Genomic DNA, 20,166 nt, shown 5'->3' with positions numbered 1-20,166 from the left:
TGCAAGAGCCGCATAACGCTCATCAAAATACTCAACCATGGCAGTCTTGATTGACCCAAACAGCTCTGGTAACTCAGCCCGGAACATAACAACAACCTCATCATGCAGGATATCACGAAGCCTAGCATCCAACTTCTCCGTACTCATCTGACTAATAACCTCGGGTGGTGCTAATCCATCCTGACCACCTCTCCTGATCCCGATCCCGAACCGGATCCTGACTCGAAACGTCTCGCATTCACCATGCTAAAATGAACCATAAGAATCTCAGATACCTCGCATAACCGCCGAGAACTAACCTCTAACCAACAACCTAGGGGTTGTGACTTCCTTGACACGCGTATGGGTCCTATGATTTCAGTAGTACGGGCCCATACTACCTTCCATACCTACCCATATTTGTCTCAAGTATCACCACAACGCCCTAAGTACAAACATACATAGCAAGCACTCAATCCTCACCCCGAGAGGAGTACCGAATAGCTCGTATCAAGGAACCCTAGGCTAGCAGGCATCATAAATCAGACAATCCTATCATGCAATTCCTGAAGATCCCTAGCCTAGTACTAGCATGTTGTTCCAACATATCTCAATACAAATAACTTGTATGGTAATTTGGGGTAACTTACTGGCTCCGGCTGATCGTACCCTCTGCGTCCTCCTTTACTTATTTTGAAAACCATTTTATTAAAACCTCTCTTTGATTTGAGACTGGATTCACATGAATGTTCCTCCAATTCACTCAAACCAAGGCTCTGATACCAACTTGTAACGACCAAAAATTTCAACCAAATTAAAACATTTTATTTCGTTCAAAAACCGTTACGATCATACATCTTGTTTTCAAAATAGTTTAAACATCAGAGTATTTCCCTAGAACCATATCACATAAATCATAAAAATATGAGGAGCGGTACGATCACGCCTTTGCCTTTCCACGATCTCCTGAAGCACCTGAAACAATAAACCACAACTGTAAGCCCGAAAGCTTAGTAAGTTTTCCCCAAAGTACCTATACACACATAACATACGCATACAACAAAGAACAACATAGTGGCTGGCCCTAAAATTAGGGTTTCTGGACGCTGGGCGTACGCCCCCAACACTCGCGTTCATTTAACCACTCTACGCTGGGCGTACCCAGCTAATCACACAAATGCACTCCATGCATGCCTAGGACCCCTTTTCCAAATATTTCCTTTAGGGACCAATATTGACACTATCTTCAAAGTGTCATAACTCCTTTATTCTAAGTCCGTTTCCGACAGACTTTATATCCACGAAAAGGTGGCGAGAAGCCTTACGCTTCTAGCAACACACCCCGTCCCGAAACCTTCTCGAGTGAGCCCAAAGCCCATAAAGACCGAAACGCCCTTACCCTTGATCTCGGTAATCCATAAACAATTACACTTAAACGGGGCGTTACATTTTGTAACGGGCTAAGTCTGTCCACCCGATATTAATGTGCTTGGGTTAGAGTATAAATAGTGCATGCATGCATCGTGTTTTGTCAATGATCTTGTAACCCTACTCTGTCTTTACATTAGCAGTTCTTAATCGAGCTCTTTTAAGTCAGTGATTTTAATCATTCGATACAACTTTGTTCTTCATTCTTGGTGTTTGATTTCTCTACCTGTTTGAATCTATCGATCTTATAAGATTTATTTTTATCAATTGCGCTTAGAACTTTATAGATAAGTGATTAGTGTTTGTTCTACTGTATGCCATGTGTGTGACTTAGGTTATGAGATTGCCAACCATATGTTTATTAATTGTCTTGCTTATTATGTCTAAATGGCCTAAGATTGTGAAGTCGTAAGATGTGTACAATCATATCCTTCATAATTACAAGGATTTGATTATGTAGTCTAACAAGGTTAATCTTAAGAGTAGGAGTGGAAGGCGTTAAGCCTCACTAAGATCACACCAAACCTCTCCTTGTCTCTCATCAAGGAGACCATCAAGCAAGCCTCACCATCCAACCAAGAAGAAGAGAGAAGATAAAGAAAGGGGGAAAAGTTAGTTGCTATTGGTGCTCTCTAATTTCTTTTTCCAAAATCAAACATATTTAAATGACACCACCTCCACTCCCCAATTACGTGGTTTTTGGAAAATGATTATGTGGCTTCAAAAAAGCTGATGTAACAACATGTTAAGCTCACCACTACTTCATCTAGTCTAATGTAGTTACAAAGAAAACATTCGATGCGGTATCGTCATGAGTTCTTAGATTCTATGAAACTTTCAAACTAGAACTACTTTTTGAATATCTATGCACCGAAAGGTGGAGATTTTTGATAAGTTGGTGTATCATTTGTCTTTTTTTTTTTTTTTGGATTTGCAATAGAAACAAAAAAACAAAAAAAACAAAAAAAACTGATGTAACAACATGTTAAGCTCACCACCACTTCATCTAGTCTAATGCAGTTACAAAGAAAGCCTTCCATATAGTATCGTCATGAGTTCTTAGATTCTATGAAACTTTCAAACTAGAACTGCTTTTTGAATAGCTATGCATCGAAAGGTGGAGATTTTTTATAAGTTGGTGTATCATTTGGTTTTTTTTTTGGATTTGTAATAGAAACAAGAAAAACCGAAATTGGATTTGTTGGTTGCACCATCCTTGTCTTGTGGTCTGTATTAGTTTTTGATAAAATTATATGGTACCAAAAGAAAATAATAATTCTCCGCTTGGTTGATCTCCGCTTGGATTTGTAATACAAGTGCTCCCCCTCCCATTCTTTTGAAAGTATTGTAATATCCTTTATATTTAAACAATTATAATAAAATAGAACTAAAAATACAATTGTTAAAATTACAAGTTTATAAGATTTCATGTCTACAAGTTGGTGATAAATCCAGGAAGCTACGTACAACTACAGAATCCTATGTCAAATGTTTTCTCATTTTAATATTAATTAATCTTCTCTACAAGTTTAATGTCCATGTGTTTTGCAAGGAAATGACCAAATTGCCCATATCTTTCTTTTTCCCCTTTTCCCTTTTCTTTAATCATGTGGAGTGTGACTTGCTCTCTAAGTCAAAAACCATGCAACAATACTATAAAATACTTAATGGGCATTATAGTATTCAATGAACGCTTGGTTAATGGTTATTATTACTATATTTAAATGTTATACATATGACTTTTCATGTTAAGTTTTTAATTAATCAAGCTACATATTTGTGCGTTATTACTTTTATACTTCATTAATGATTGATACGAAAATCTTTTTGTTGTATATTATTACATTTTACATATTTACCACTTGGAACCCTTTTATTCCAGTAAATAATTTATATACATAGAAATTCAATTCACAGCTACAGTAGATTATTATAAGTTGCGTATGCATATATGCACCCTTGAAGCTTAACAAATATACCAGAAAATCCCCAAGGCTTTTTATATTTTGTTGTCTAGACTTTTTTTTTTGTTATATATTTGGAAATATAAATTATAAACTAACAGCAATTGTATAATATTTCCCATTCAATTTTTACATATAATAGTTATACACCTAATGAAACGTATGCTTACGACTTTATATACATATATGATAAGCAAGAAAACAGAACTTCATTAATAAAGTTTTGAAGTTACGTTGTTTACTTTAAAAATACGCCAACTTGTCTCCTACATATTGACTATAAGGTGAGTAATGAAAATATCCAATTACCTTTATAAATACTTTGCATATGCACAAAAGGTTCCAAGCTAGCAAAAACTCATAGTCAAACGGGACGTTTATGTAATAAACATTAATTCCAAGGACAAATCAGTAATTTCATTCTTTTGTATTCTAAAAGAAACTAAGAAATAAAAAAGAAAAACACCTGTCAACCATTTCACTTGAAGACTATATAACCAGAACTTCCATTGATTGTATCTTAACCATCACTAGTCTTCTGCAGCCATTCAACACAACAAATTTGATTACTTATTCATTTATTTATCCGTTTTTAGCTCCAAAAACTTGATTTCATTTTGTTGTTAAAACATCAGCCGAAAGATTCAAGATTCACGTTGTGTCGTGTGTTATTTGTTCGAGAAATGGTGAAGAAAGAGGTCAAGGTTGAAAATGAGTTGTCGAGAACATCTTCGTCTATGATTAGCAAGAAGAAGTACAAAGGAGTGAGAATGAGGAGCTGGGGTTCATGGGTTTCAGAGATACGAGCACCCAATCAAAAAACACGAATATGGCTAGGATCCTACTCGACTCCGGAAGCAGCAGCTAGAGCCTATGATGCAGCCCTACTTTGCCTAAAAGGTCCCACCGCAAATCTTAACTTCTCTCATACCCAATACGATCACGACTATTCCACCACCATCATGTCTCCCAAATCCATCCAAAAGATTGCAGCGGCCGCTGCTGCTTCCACCACCGCCACCACTACTCCATCATCACCATTACCATCGTATCCATCACCGTCACCATCATCATCACCATCGCCATCGTATTCCTCATCCGTATCCTACAATACCTCTACACCATCAACCACCAACCCAACCGAAGAAGACGATGCATTCTTTTCAGCAAATGATCCCCTTGATGGTACCTTGATGTCGTTGGTTGCACCATGGTACAACTTCGGTTCACCAGCCTACGATGATGTGATGTTTGATACATCATTCTTCGAGCTCGACCCTTCGTCCACCATCACCAAAGATGTTTGCGAAGAAGAAAGTGGTGATATATATCTTTGGAGCTTCTGCAGATAATTTTTTCTACTTAATTTCTTGATGATTCTTTTATTATCTTCATATTGAAGAAACTTATTAACTGACATATTTACAAATTTTCATTTAGTTTTCAAAAAATTTAATTAATTTATTTATTTGTAAAAGGGTGTGGGGAATAATTTTTTTGATGATCCCATGTGAGTCTCTTTGAAAATATAGTATTGTATGTTACAAATGTGATGTTCTTTGTCTCCTTGATTTAAATAAAAAAGAGAGAAGACAATATTTTATTGGCTATTATTTTTTTTTTCTTAATGTTCTAGAACTTTTATATATATATATATATATATATATATATATATATATATATATATATATATATATATATATATATATATATATATACTAGAAAACAAAGGATTTACCTACGGAATGGAATAGGATACCCTGATTTAGTAAAGAACTTGTGATAGAATAACTGCGGAATAGTGACAGATGTAATTCCATATGATATCCGTCGGTAATTACTGACAGAATAGCTACGAAATCGCAACGGAATATATGTAGTTAGATTAGCTATGAAATTGCTACGTTATACCAACGGGTTATAATAATAATAATAATAATAATAATAATAATAATAATAATAATAATAATTGTAATGTCCCATTTTTACCGTTCCTTAGGATTCAAAATAAACAATTGTATATAAAATTCGAAGTAGAAATATATTACTCTTTAGCACAAGTAATCATCATAAACATGTAGAAAACATTGATACAGTTTTCACAGATATATAGAACAATTAGATCCGACTTTGTATGAATAAGTTATGCTTCTTCGAAGTTTCGTGATTAAACCGGTGCGACTCTGCGTATTGTAAAAAATGAATTTTTGATAAATTACTTTTTAGCCTAAGAGATCTAAACTAAAATCATAGTAATCGTTACATCAAGAGTGTGCATATGGAGAACGTCTAAATCTGAATTCATTAGAGGGAGTTAAGATTTTTCTAATGTTCGGCACAATAGTGTACAACTCAAAAATTGAATTTTAGATCGGTCGATTTTTATCCAACACAATCTAAATGAGAATTGAAGATCTCGTTAATAAGAGTTCAACGACATAAAGACAGTCGAAAACAGACTCCGAATAAAAAAAACTATGCATTTTATATGGGCTTTAACACTTTAAGCTTGTGTGAAAAAATAAATTCAAACTTAGCCGACGAAGTCTAAGTAAAAGTTGTAGATCTTGTCGAGAGATTTCCGTGGATATAAAGAACATAAAAAATGGAGCTCGAATGAAAAAGTTATACAATTTTCAAAATATTAAAATCGGCACACGTGTGTGCGTCTCGCATAGCTTGCATCCGAGGTCAACCACGATGCTCCAACCAATGAGTGCCACATGTCATAATGTTAGACACCATGTCTCACGACGTGAGATGCCCCAAATTTGCCTATAAATTGCTTTCACGAGTTCATTGTTCTCCTACATTTCTCATACCTTCCTCTCTCGAGTTTCTACTTCCCTAACCTAATTTTTTCATAGTGTTTAGGGAATTTGGCAATAACTTGAGGTCTCTAGGAACCCGGCTAATAAAATCTTTCGGTTTCGGAGTTCCGTCCGCGTAATATTCCCGGTTTTTGCAAAAACCTTTGTAAGTTAAACTATATTCTCTTGCTTTCAGTGTAACTTATATTTATAGTCATAAGTCGTTATTATGAACCTATAAATAAGATTTATCATTTATTCCAAACATGGCCGGAGCTAGGATTTTTGGATAAGGAGGGCTTATAGTTTTATATATATCAATTGTTTTTACCACAATTCACATTTTTCCATTTATTAAGTCTTATTATGGTAAAAGTATACTTTGATTTATAAAGTTGGTATGCGGATCACAAATCAAAGAATCTAAATTTACCTTTTATAAATTAGAAATATCAATTTTTTTAGATTAAACATTAATTGGCATTTCCATATTACTTTTTTTTTTGAGGTTATGAGCATGTATTATGAACATCTATACTAATATAATCATTAACAAGATGCGGTTGTAGGTCATGAACATTTTTTTCTTGCTGAGGTTTACCTTATTATTATAAGAATTAAAAAATCAATCTAAATATTATCATTAAACGCAAACTATATTGTTCAAAAAAAAAATATTTACCACAAGTTTTAAAAAACTTAAATATATATTAACTAAGAATAATTGGGTATTACCTTTTCTTGAAATTGAAGTTGGTATATGATAGTGTCGATAAATTCAGTTGCAGTAGCCTCTTGCCCTCTTTGCCGACAATTTGTAATTGACGTAGGTATGTACTTGTGTTTGTATACCGTGTAGGTAAATTGTAATCGCACGATACATAATTAGGCTATAGAAGGGACTGGTGGGCTTATGAGTGGATTTCTTTTGGGCTTAAAACATTTAAATAGGGTTTATTACTAATAAAGTAATAATATATAATACAACTAATATAACGAAAATAAAAGAAGGTTAGGGGCATCGCACTTGCTAGTCCCCCTATTGCCTTCGCCCCTGATTCCAAGTCACAATACTTTTGATCTATTTACGAGAGTGGTGTCTGAAATGGTCATGTTGACTTGGTTTTTTGATAGACTATATGCCGAAATGGTTCTGCCTCCCAACTGTCATGCATGACTGATTCTTATTTGATAGAACTCTCAGTATTCATTGGAATCAGTGAAATATCTAGCTTTCAATACCAAATCATTATAGAAATTAATATGATAAAGTATTACATGCTAATACTTGTTTGGCGCACTATCTGCCTGGTGAATCGCCCAGATAGCTGTTAATCTTCCAAGTAATTATCTAGGTGAGTTTTCTCACTATATTATGTGCTCTAGTACATATCTTCTGTATGTTAGGATATAGTAACCATGTAGTATGCCACTAGGCTAGTTCTGTTTGTTGCCATTCGCATTGGATTATTTCTTGTTGTATTGTTTACATATTGATATATTATATGGGGAGTTGAGGGCGGACCAGCCTCATGATAGAGGCAATTTGTCACACACCCAAACCAGAACGGTGTAAATGTCTGGGGACAGATGACTCCATGTACATTATCATAACAATTGAATAATAGAGATTAAAGCATTACAACCATTGTATTGAAGATTTAATAAGTTTACAATGTGTTTAAAACATTGTTTACATGATATCAAATGCATATAACCAAAATAAATAACATTATACGACGACGTCCCATCCACCAGAAACTCTTGTGATTACCTGTTTCCTGAGAATACAAGTGATTTTGAAAAAGTGTCAACAATTAAGTTCGTGAGTTCATAAGCGTTTTGTATGAGAAGGATTTGTAACTGTTTCGTGTAAATTGATAGTGTATACTTCTAGAAAATCCAATATTTTCGTTATAAATGAGTTGTAAGTCTTAAATCCCAAGACTAAAATGTAAGTAAAAATGTACTGAGAAATGGATTTATGAAGTTTTATCTTCATATAAAACGACTTGAATGTATGTTAACCCGTAAATCAAATGTGTTGTCGATACCCTATGTGAGTTATTATAACCATACTAATACAACTAGTGGCCTGAACGACGTTCTTCAGGCGTCAGAACTGTTATGACATTTGTCACCCCAAACCTGCTGGTCTAACTGTAGCTAATAGTTTAGTTACGGGGTTGTCAATTCCGTATAGATCTATACACAAGTGTCATGCTCTACCTACAAGAGACTCTGGTTATAATTCAGGACTTTAATGTGTACTCCAGTAGGTATGATGAAGCTAAATGTCTCACAACCAGTATCAATCGATTTACGTAAACTAAAAACTCTTTTTCTTGTAAATGAAATAATTATACCTTTAAATAATTATTGGTTCACCCCAAAATGGTAAAATAGTGTTAATGACCCATAAACTACACCCATTATAGTTTATCATAAATTCTTTGTTGGGAAATTGGAGTATGATTTGACTCATTTTGGGGCTTTCCATGCACCCAAAGTCAACCCTTTTATCTTATATAAAAACTAAGAGTTTTAATAAAAAGAGGGAGTTTTATAAAAAAAAAAATGGTAAAACTAACGTCTAATTACCTAATTTGAATTATGAAAATTCAAATCATTATAAAGGAAGTATTATCAATAAAGATAATATAACAATGTTTTCAAAATATTATTTATACTAAAATAATATATGTTGGAATTATCGAATTAATGTTGCTAATCCAAAAGTAGATTTTTTTTATTCAACTAGAAATATCATTAAGCCCACCGAAATCACATGGTGATTTCAGTCCAAATGCCACCGAGATCATAGTGTTTTTGGTCTTAAATCAAGAAATCTATATGCGAGATCATAGTGTTTTTGGTCCTAAACCGAGAACTCAAAAAGCAAAGTATAAACTACAAATTTATGTCCTAATCAGTTGACTTTTGTTGACTTGTTTGACTTTCGCTGACTTGTTGACTTTGGTTGACCCAGAACTGCTAGTTGTCACATTATCCCCCCCCCTAGAGGGAATTCGTTCTGAAATTTGTTCTAGAGTGGACACTCATGAGCTAGGGAAAAGATGTGGGTACTTCTGTTTCATTTTATCTTCTCGTTCCAAGGTGAATTCAGGCCCTCGATTGGCGTTCTAACGGACCTTCACTATGGGTATGCGGCTTTGTTTCGTCATTTTGACCTCCATGTCCATGATCTCTACCGGTTCCTCAACGAAGTGGGGCAACCTTAATGCTAGTGTGATTACTATTATTGTATGAGAACTCGATGAGTGGTAACTGAGTATCCCAAGTTATACTGAAGTCTATCATACAAGCTCTCAACACATCTTCCAACGTTTGATTAGTTCCCTCACTCTGCCCGTCGGTTTGTGGGTGGTAGGTTGTACTCATGTCAATTCTGGTTCCTAAGGACTTTTGTAGCGATTGCCAAAACGGTGACGTAGATCTGCTATCTCTGTCAGAGATAATGGATATTAGCCCGCCATGTAATTGTACAATCTCCTTGATGTACGTCCCTGTTAGTTTCTCCATCTTGTCTATTTCCTTTATTGGCAGGAAGTGTGCATGTTTGTTTAATCTATCGACGATCATCCATATGATGTTCAGTCCACCCGTCGTCTTAGGAAACTTGGCTATGAAGTCCTGTAGTATAAGGTTTATGAATTCCACTACATCGTGTTATGAATATTCCACTCCACTTGCCCACATAGTTAGCGATTTTCTTCCCTCATGTTTGGCCACTAATAAAGTTTCTTGAGGCCCAGATACATCTTCTCTAAACCGGGATGAACGGAGTATTTGGTCTTGTGAGCCTTGTTCATGACAACGTCTCTATTTCCACCGAATCTCGGTGTCCAGATTTGGCCTATGAGGTAATGAGCTCTGTAAGTCCCAAAACTAGCTTGATGTATCAATCAGATCCACTTGATGGTGCAGAATCCCATTCAATTTGATGATTCAAGATCAAATAGAGAGGAAGAAGAATAAGAACTTTATGAATCTATGATGTATTGATGAATATTAAATGTTGCTCCATACACATGAGATTCACACACACACACACACACTCTTCTTCTCTCTAGTTTCTCTCTCTAGAACACCTTTATTTACACATACACTTAGCACCTAACCTTGTGTTCTCCCCTCAAGGCCTTCACCCACTCCTCACTCCTACTTATATATATATATATATATATATATATATATATATATATATATATATATATACATGTACCCCAAACCCAATGCTAGACTGAAAACACATTGGTTTTCGGTCCAAGCTACAATTAAACCAAATATTATTTTCGACCCAAGACTAAAAACAATAAATGCTTATAAAAGCAAAGTATAAACCATATTTTTAACCCAAAAATCTCCCCATTGGTTTATAGCTTTCTTTTCTTTTTACATAACAAACCCCCCTAGGATTGTAGCTTGCATTTCTTCTCAGTCTTCACTTTGTGCTTGACTTCAACTTTAATCTTCAATTACTTCACGACTTCAAGATGAACATATGAATCTTCTACGTGAGTGACTTCATCTTGAACAGTTGGCTTCTCTTCAAAATTTAACATTGAACGCACGTTGGGTGTGGAGGCTTCATGTAGAGATTCTTGAAAATTGGCGCTTTCAGCTTTAGAATCTTCAGAGAGAACGAATCTTCTGGATCACTTCAGCAGGTACATAGTTAGCAACAAATTGATTGAGGAGATTTCAATGCAATCTGCCACATAATCTTCAAGTACAACTTCACCTTGCTTCTGGGGTTGAAAGATTGAATGTTGAAAGAATAATCTTCATTTCTTGTTCCTTCGAATGAGAATTCTTTGACAATCAAGGATGAAGTTTTGGCTTAGAAAATCTCGATACACTCTCCATGAGTCATCTACATCTGAATTCACTTTTCAAGACAAAGAAAAATTTGAGATAAAAACAAAACTAAAAGAAAACTTAGCACACAATATTTTTGGATTTTTCATATTTTCTGAAAAAAATAAAACAGTAACAAAAATATTTTTGAATTTTTGATTTTTTTGAAAAAGAAATAGAACATAAATAACACTATTTTTTTGGATTTTTAATTTTCTGATTTTTTGTTTGATTTGATTTTTTTTTAATTTTTAATTCTCCCCCTAAATATGTGCATAGATGAAAACTATGAACAAATTTAATCAAAACAAAAATAATAGCTAAATTTAAGTCTAATTTGGGATCAAAGTTGTCAGACAATCCAATATCGTTTATTAGCACACAACTGCATGTTTGGATGTGGTCAATCACTGGTATTGTGGTGCACTTATACACAAAGGATATGGACAAATTTGACAGATTATAAATGACAAGTCATTGTGATATATATATTCCTAAATGGACTATTTGGCTGATGATGACCAAGGATATTGTTGTCCACTTAAATTAAGCAACAAGATCTACAAAAAACCTATTAAATGGTTCAATTTTAGATGCACTAGAACGTGTTCTCCACTTCCCGACATACCCCAATAATCAAGAACTTCCAAAAAACTCCTTACTTTAGGTGAGTATTCAATCATTTAGAAAGAAGTTAAATATAGAAACGCATATGTTGTATCCCAGGTCGGATGTCTTCCAATCACGCAGAGGGAACAACATATGAATAACATAGATAGAGGATTAGAGATATAGTAGGGTGCATATGTTGTGTGCCAGGTCGGATCTTCCGATCACGCAGAGGGGACAACATATGGCTAACATATAGAAAGAATTTCATAGATAAGGATATTCATAAATTAGAAGCATATGTTGCATTCCAGGTCGGATATGTTCCAATCGCGCAAAGGAGGCAACATATGACTGAAAGATAGAAAGCAAGAAAATAATTTCCTACAGGCCTACTTTATCAGAACCCCCAGTCACCCTATCAATACCGGAATTAAGGACATAAGTCCATAAATCAAGGAAATGTTGAACCACAGTTCTAGATAATTAACTTTTAGTGTATCTCGTAGGTTCCCATGTTTATCTCACTACTCAATCTACCCGAGCATCGTATGGTCAGTCCAAATGAAACTATCTAAGTCCGCACAGTCAAGTCCTTTCATTGTCAATCAGTGTCTAGTCCTTTTGAATCTTTTGTGCCTACCATCACATTGAACACAGAGTCTAAACAATTCGGCTTTCGTGCATTACATGAATTTCAGATTGCCCTTTAGCACTAGACTTCATATCACTTACCCATAACAAAACCTACAAACAAAAAACTATAAAAATTGTCTTCAAAATGAATCAGTTTAAGATAAACTCATAAGTATCAAGAAGAAAACTCAAACCGTAAGTCACCGATTGAATTTGCATCCAGAAGGTCTCAGAACAACACACATATTTCTATCTCAGAACAGATCCGAAAATTCTTCACATTGTTAAGCACAAACTCCATGTGTGATACTTTCCTTTCATCCCTTATCGCAAAGGACACATACTCTCAAACAAAGTTCTGAATGTTGTACAGTTGAGAGATGTCCCCTATCATGTACCTGGAACAGCCACTACCAACAAACCGAAGTCTGATGATATGCCTCCATAGCTGCTCCAGCACAGAGTGGGATTAGTTTGTCTTTAGAACCCAGTCCATTTTGAAACTGGGTCGACCTTTGTTATCTTTGCAAGGTATTCTCTCCTATGACATATCCTACTTATCACAAACAAAAGATTTAGAAATGTTAGAATCATTAGATGATTTGGGAGATTGAACCGTTGGTACCCATCTGTAGTTGGGTTTAACCCATTTCTTGTTCGAGTGGATGTGTGCCTCAACACTTGATTTTGAACTTGAAGCCGATCTTCGAGATGACTTTGATCTAACTGATCTTGGTTTTACTGGAGCATCTCTTGGATTGGACTTCTTGGCCGTCATACCCTTCTTGATTTTGGATTTTGATTTTTAGCCTCCGCGCGCTCCAGTCACAATTGTTTGAATGTGGCCTCAAAGGGTTTCTTTTGGAAAAGCTCCCGCTTTGTGCGTTCTGCTAGCCTTGTGCATAGTAGGGAAAGTATGCGCGATTTGGACAATTTCTAACAATGTTTCCAGGTGTTCCACATTGAAAACATGTCTTATTCTTCACGTAGGAATTGTTTCTTCCTGTCCCTGGTGGCGTGTATGTGCCTTTTCTCTTATTGTTCCCACAAGCACACTTGTAGTAAGCACTTTGTTTAGCTTTTTTTGGTGGCCTGTTTTACCAACAACAGGTTGATTTGTAGCAACTGAGCTAGAAGGAATAGATTCAGAGTTCAAGGAGTCATTAGTTTGACAATCAGTAGAATTTGCAGAACTAGAATTAGTTCTAATCTCCTTGTTCTCATCCTCTACGACTTTACCTACACATGAAGTAGAACCATTAAAAACATTCACCTTAATATTCTTCGTTGGCCCAGATTGTTCACTATTAACTAAAGCTTGTTCAGGGAGTGGGCCAAACTGAGCAGGAATTTCTTCCTCGTTGGTCTCAAGGGGTGGGTTATACTTGTCATTAAAGGCAGGTAGAACACTATTATACCCTAGACCCTTAGTTATATTATCTTTAAATTTTAGTTGTTTTTTGATCATAGATGCAACTACCTCACTTGACACATCGACATTCTTAAACATGAATCCAACATCATCATATTTAGCTTTCAAAGCATCAAGGTCGGCAGTTAAGCTAGGAAGCTGTCTCTTAACATAGTCATAATTTTCACATTTATTGCTATATTCTTCTTGAAGTTTCCTAAAATCCTTAGTTTTGGCCTCTAGTTGTGTTTTTAAAGGCTTTTGGGCCTTCCTAAGTGTATATCCTTCATATTTAAGGTCCTCATTTTCCCTTTTTAGCAAATCATTTTGTTCACGAAGAAATTTAATTGTAGCTTCACAAGATTGAAAGCATGAAACTTCATTGACCGAGATGTTTGCAGAACTCATTGTTTACCAAAAAAATCAACCTTAAAAGTCAAGTTTAACATATCAAACTTAAAAATCAAACTGAGAAAGTCAAAGGTTAAACTTGAAAGTCAAAGACAATTTCTAAAGGTCAAAAGTCAAAAATGATAGTCAAAAATTAAAAGTCAAAGTTTTGTGTTGAAAATGAAACTTCAAAATTTGAAAAATTAATTTTTTGGGCTAAAATTGTTAAAAATCCAAAAATAGTATCGAAACAGTGAGGCTATTTGAACAAAATTGTGAAGTGTAACGACCCAAAATCAAGGGTAAAAATTTCATTTTTAATATAATCAAACATTGATACCATTTATTTCAAACATTTGACATCATCATTAAGTATAACATTTATCAGAGTTCATCCCAAAATCATTCATTGCGGAAATCATAGGTGCGTGCACTACGATCAACCCGAGCTCTTCTTTTCCAAACCGATGATACCTGAAACCAAAACTGTGAACCGTAAGCACAAAGCTTAGTGAGTCCCCCAGAGTACCCCACACACAATCAACATAACACATATCATAATAGCTCTAGAAGTTATCTCTACCATATAACATTAGCTATAAAAGCTATCTCTACCACATATCACATAACATATTAGCCATAAAGCTATCTCTACCACATAACATTAGCTATAAAAGCTGTCTTTATGACATATCCATGCATAAGGACGCCATGGGCTCCCCCACATGGTCTTACACCTAAGTGCCATGGGCTCCTCCCATGGGCTTTCCCTGTCGGACAACCATGGGCTCCTCCACATGGTCTTACATCCAAGTCTCATGGGCTCCCCCTTGGTCTTTCCCTGCCAATATCATATAATCAAATAGCATATCATGTATCACAGAAGTATCTACACATAACACGTACATAAACCTGGAAGGATGCCATGGGCTCCCTCCAGGGTCTTATACCAGTGTGCCATGGGCTACCCCACATGGTCTTTCAGGCAAGTAACACAGAGACAACTAACATACTACATATCATATAATCACTAGCATACCACTTAGCATAAAGCTAACTATCATACCACATGTCTCTACAATAGCTAGTGTAGCACATAACATAAAATGGGTCGGCCTTGGTGCCTTAGACCCATTGGTATGGTGAGAAGACTCACCTCGCATTGTAGAAGCTTCCCGCATGAATTCCTTAGCTGCTGCCCCACCAGTTTCCCAAGCTATCACTACCAATCAATATACCCAATTAGCAATTGGGTCGCATGCCATAATTCTTAATCCATACATGGGGTAAAATGACCATTCTACCCATGGTCCAATATGATCCAAAACTAAGTCCCACACCCTAAACAAAAGCTCGATACTGTAATGTCCATTAATCCTTTAATGGCCTAATTTCCAAATTGGGCTCAAAACCATAATGGGCCTCCACAAATAAATATCAATCCCAAAACATGATGGCCCAACAGGGCCCCAAAACACAAAGTCCATTGCTTGGCCTAACCTGAGGCCCAAAACATACCAAACCCTTAACTGATGAGTACGCGGGGCATACTCTTCTGTACACTAAGCGTACTGGCTGAATGGAGTGTACGTTGCACGTACCTGCATGTATGCCCAACGTACTCCTTTGTTAAGCCACTTTTCCATTAAGTTCTTAATACTCTACTCCAGAAGCTACAATTACATATCCAAGTCCTCTTCAATGTCTAAAACAATAAAGTTGCTTACTTGATGGCTTTGCATGACCCATATAAGCTCAAACTCCAAAAATGATAATATACTTCCATGGAAATGGTCTTAACTCATGCATGAACCCATTAAGACCTCCAAGATGGCAACTTTTTGCCTTAGGGACTCATTTAACACTAAGAGTGGCAACTCTTAGCCTAAGAGTCGGATTTCAACCAAAAAGTTTCATCCTTGGGACCAAAATGAACTAAAAGTCACAATGGTAGATCGAAGAGATGAATGATCAATATCAAAGCTTTATACCTTCATCAAGCTGGGAATGAGTCCCAAAAGCCAGATCCACAAGCTCCTCCTTGATTCCCATCTTTGCAATAAGCTCCATCTTCTTGTAATACACCAAAACCACGCAAAATTCACCCACAAATCTCACAACACTCTTGGATGAAGCTACCACTCGGATTTAGGGTTTAAGGCTCTAAGAATGAAAGGGAGGCGCACCCCCTCGGACTAAAGGTGCTTTAAGTAGTGAGCCAAACCTAAAAATTAGGGTTTTAGAGATCCTGGGCGTACGTCTTTAGCACCCGCGATTCCTTATCCAACGCTACACTGGGCGTACTCACCTGGCTGCCACCTTGCATGCATGGGCTAAAATGCAAACTTTTCCATTCAGGGACCAATCCTGCCAGCAACTTCAAAGTACGATAACTCATTCGTTCTAAGTCCATTTCCGATGAACTTTATATCAACGAAAAGGTGGCATGAAGCCTTACGATCCTAGCTACACCCCAAGCCTTAAAACTTTTCGAATAAAACCCAAGACCCATAAATGGCCGAACCGTCAGATTATGCTTATACCCTTGGCCTCCGACGACACAATCGAATACATTCAAAACCGGGTGTTACAACTCTCCCCTACTTAAATTAGATTATGTCCTCTAAATCATTCCTTACCATTCCTCACGCCAAATAACTAAGTCCTCTTGAACACAACCCCGAGAATACCATAGCCTTTCCAACGCAACCAAAACCAACCCTCGTAGGGTTCTAGAACCCAAAGATGAACGAATTCCTTGCAACCTGATCACATCTACATCATCCGAAATCTGAAGTTTCAAGATGGTCTGTCTCCCTGACAGACTTCCCACATCAATCATCATCGAACTGATTTCACACAAAACCAGCCTAGATAGAATAATTCCTACTCATAATACCTTGAAGCTTCCTAAAGAACAAAATCACTGATCAACTGCGACTACCGAATAACAAGCAATTCCACACACAGACCCCAAATCGCTGAAGTCGCTCCTACTCCTCTTGCTACCACATGGTTGCTTTCCTGAAGAACAACCTAAGACCTCCCTGGTCCCAACTTGTCTGTCAAATGTCCGGAACACCGTATACCTACCTGATTGCTGAGCCAAAAACACACTCAGCAGTCACCTGTGACCTCCGAAGGATACCTCGTCTAACCAAAACTGCCGTATCTCCTTCAATCCATTTGATCCATCCGATCGACATAGGCTGACAACCTGTTTCCACTGAATCCGAAGCAAAAAGGTGAATACTACCAGAATAGTTGTAGTCTTACATCATAACCGGTCTCCTTCGACTTACCGTTTCTTGATTCTGACATGTCGTGGCTCTATTACGGATTGAGCTACCCGAGACACATCACAATGGCTTAAACTACCATCAAACCAACCCATTCACCACCGTGGAATTCTGCCCTCGATGCTCTTGGCATATAGATGCCCCACATCCTATCTCACTGAAAGAAAATCCTGCACGAATTCCGATTCGAGTTCCTATCCAAATTTGAATTGTTACTCCGCTCCTATCCAAAGATCCTCGAAGCGGCATTTGCATAATGCACCATGACTTCCTGTCATCCTTTACTCGACCGATTAATAAATACCCTTAGCTAATTCCTTGAGACTTCCAGTCTTGCACCCGGTCCAACCATCAGGTTCTTATGAGATCCAATAATAGGGCTACCCAGTTGTAGCCCTATAGAAACATGCACTACTCGACCACAAGATCCTGTATCACAGGGTCCAATGCTTAGCTTAGCAGTCTCTACCGGTTCCATCCTAAATTCCCATAACCATCCGGGCTAGCCCCCGAATAACTGATCGGTCAATCACCTTTGATCCTGATCCTAACTAAGTTGTGGCTCCCCCACAACCCTGTGAACTATCCTGATCTAGTCCAAATCACTTGAAAGAATTCGTGAACGCTACGACACCCCCGTAGTCTTACAACACTCTCTACTGCAAGTGAATGCTACGGTACCCCCGCAATCTTACAACACTCTCTACTGCTAGTGAATGCTACGGCTTACCCACAGTCTTACCACACTATACCCTAACTGGCCATTAGTGAATGCTACATCTCCCCCGTAGTCTTACATCACTTTCACCCCAACTGAACATTAGTGAATGCTAAGGATCCCTCGTAGCCTTACAACACTTTCATCCTTGCTTCTGTCCTGGATACATGGATGGTTCTCCCCCACTTAGATTCAACTAAGTCCGCTCCAACACACGAAAATTGAAGGATTCCCAATCCTCATTACATTCCATTGTTCACCTTGCTGACGGCCGGTTCTTACCAAAGCTAGCACACCAAAAAACATCACTATCCAAGCAGCACACTTCCTGGAATCCAGCTAACACTTCTTGTATCCCAACAACATCAATGACTTCAAACGCTTAAAAGCGATATCATGCTCAGATCTTTGAGTCCAACAAATGGATAGTCTAACCAAAACCTCAACGAAAACTCTCTCTTCCCTCAGCAATCCTGATGGCTCTTCCAAACATAAATACTAAGGCTACTGACAACTAGTCATAACTCCATCGTTCAAGCCCTTAAACCAATCCCGAAAATGACTGGAGCAGGTGCACTCATTGCTCCTCCCTGATCGTCAGACATTTGACCTCCTTGTCGTCCACCTGAACATAACATAAGTATAACGGGCTTGCTTCCTATGGGGAATCCCTGAAAACGTGACCAGACATGCTACACCTGTAGCAACCCAGATCACTGAACAGATTCCGACAATGAATCAGAGCAATCACGGTATATGCGGAATCCGCTCCCCGAGATACATCCGTCTGAAGATCTCTCAAAGATTCCTCGACATGTTGAATGGCATCTGACAACCCTTGCTAACCCAAACAATAGCAGAAAACCGACCCGAGATCCAACTTATCACAATTCCCAAGTGATATAAATACCCGATATCCACCGGAAATGGCCAAAGATAGCATATCTGCAAACATCTGAAGGAATCCTAACCACCTCCTCATGTGATACCTCAACCACCCTGAGAACATGATGTAACGCCTCATTCCGATCTCAATGACAAACCAAACCCTTGGAACGAAACTTCATCGCGTAGTTTCTGCATGCGTTGCACTGGATCCGACCTCGCTGGCCTCTCAAAATCTGATCCAAACTCTTGGGTCTCCACCCGAGACCCTCCAATAAATTCACCTAACCTGAAACTCTCTCATTGAGGTGCTCCTAATCAATCTTCCTTCCTCGACTCTGAGATCCTTATCATTCAGGGTCTCGCACCCTGACACACTCACCAGCTCAAACGCCAAGGGTTGAACTATAGTAGCCGGAGCAACCTCTGCTCTAAACCGACTATAAACTATTCCCAAGACATAGTTTCAAATCCCAAAGCGCAATAAATCGCACAATAAACCCTTGCCGCTTGATACAAGAGATCCAAGGTGAACTCGAAATCTTGGCAGTCCTTCCGCTAACTGGCTCACCACCGGAGCCGGGACCAAACCCTAGTCCCATCCATGCATACTCATCCTCATTCTGCAAAGCAGCTATTTCCACAATCAAGGCATAACCAAGACCTCTCCTTGCCATGAGCTTCTCAGATTCTCCAAGACTCTCACCGATTTGAGTATGGACCCTGTGCTTTCAGTAGTACGGACCCAATACTACCTTCCATACCTATCCATACTTTCCTCAGCAATCCTCCTGAATCCTCTAAGTCACTTATTCCACCAGTATACAAAATATTTGCTAAACAGCAAGACGATTTCTACCGTAGCACCTTCTAGGCTCCCCCTAGGATCCCAACTTCACCGAATCTCCCACTAAGCTTACTGGAGCATATCCTAGGCTTTCCTAGGTTCCCAACCTCGCCATGCTATCAGCTGCTGAAGCACTCCCCGTGATGCCAGCCATCCACCTCCTGGATATCATCATATCCACTTAGTGGTTGACTCTCATAATTAAGAGTTCCACAAAGCATAAATCAAGCAGCATTCGTGCAGTAGCACTCTGATCCAAGGAACTATCATAAAACATTCATCCCACATACCATAACCCATGATGTCCAC

General features: G+C 37.6%; 1 pseudogene; it reads left to right on the top strand.

Annotated features, from left to right (window-relative positions):
* The first annotated feature begins 3,905 nt into the window (after positions 1 to 3,905).
* Positions 3,906 to 4,984, top strand: LOC145077104 (ethylene-responsive transcription factor ERF014 pseudogene; annotated as a pseudogene).
* The last annotated feature ends 15,182 nt before the right edge of the window (positions 4,985 to 20,166 follow it).

Source organism: Lactuca serriola, chromosome 9 (assembly GCF_051521515.1).
Source record: "Lactuca serriola cultivar US96UC23 chromosome 9, Lser_US96UC23_V15, whole genome shotgun sequence".
Lineage (NCBI taxonomy): Eukaryota > Viridiplantae > Streptophyta > Magnoliopsida > Asterales > Asteraceae > Lactuca > Lactuca serriola.
This window is presented reverse-complemented; position numbering and strand designations above follow the sequence as displayed.